This window comes from Micromesistius poutassou (assembly GCF_964030765.1).
Source record: "Micromesistius poutassou genome assembly, chromosome: 1".
NCBI lineage: Eukaryota > Metazoa > Chordata > Actinopteri > Gadiformes > Gadidae > Micromesistius > Micromesistius poutassou.
In genome coordinates this window covers 9,578,869-9,580,036 of record NC_140271.1, presented here as the reverse complement: position 1 = coordinate 9,580,036, position 1,168 = coordinate 9,578,869, and positions in this window count along the sequence as shown.

Sequence of the window (1,168 nt, the reverse complement as noted above, 5' to 3'; positions counted from 1 at the left end):
TTGAACCGGAAGTTATTCATGTAAGACAAGTTCCGCCCTCCAATGCTTTATGTGTGTGTTGCAAAAAAATAAACCTCGTGGAAAAATGTATTTTCAAATAGGGACCATATACTGAATATATATTATGGAACAGTAATCACAACAAAATAAGGAATACGTTTTCATAATGAGAAATAACTAATAGAAATAGAGAAATAAAACACTGTAAGTGTAACTCTTTCAAAATTAAAGGATTTTAATAAAATAGATGTATTTAATTTGACTGATGTTTGATTTTTTTATTTGAATGAAACCTTGAATTTGCGTTAGGATAGTTAAGATAGTGAATTAATGTTGTGATAGGCCAGTACAAACATAGTAATTTATTCATTATAAACTATGGCTTGAAAAAAAAGTTATGTAGCTTTTTCATAAAAACTAATTTCCATTGTTAAGTCTGTTTAGAGTAAATATGAAATAATTTATATGATTTTACATGTTATTTAATCAATTATATATATATATATATATATATATATATATATATATATATATACATACATCTATCGATTTGAATGTATCTTGGTGAAGAAAAAGTTATGATTTGAGGCAGGTAAATGACCTGATTTCGATCGCATAGTTAGACCACAGTTCTGGTGAGGATCATACGTTCATGGAGGGTCATATGTTGCATGGAAGATAAACATACTGGTAGTACAGGCAGCCACATGCTGGACTAGCAGCCACTGCTGCTAGTCACATCAAGGAAACATCTTTGCAACTGTACATTGATATTCTGAGGTTATACCACACCTAGATATGTGTTACTTGTTCAATAACCTAAAAAAGAGCATAAAACATTTTCAATGTGATTGCGTGATGCAGTGCAATCTAAAGCAGTTGATAGTGTCCCCTGCAGCCTCCAAACAATGCAATCCTTCAGTTGGACTTGGGACACACAAACACACACACCTACCCCACCCCCTACACACACACACACACACACACACACACACACACACACACACACACACACACACACACACACACACACACACACACACACACACACACACACACACACACACACACACACACACACCCTTAAAATATAGATTCAATGATTGAATCTGATTCTTGGCCTTTTATTGATCTTCCTTTTTTTGTAACTGACAAGATGAGTATTATT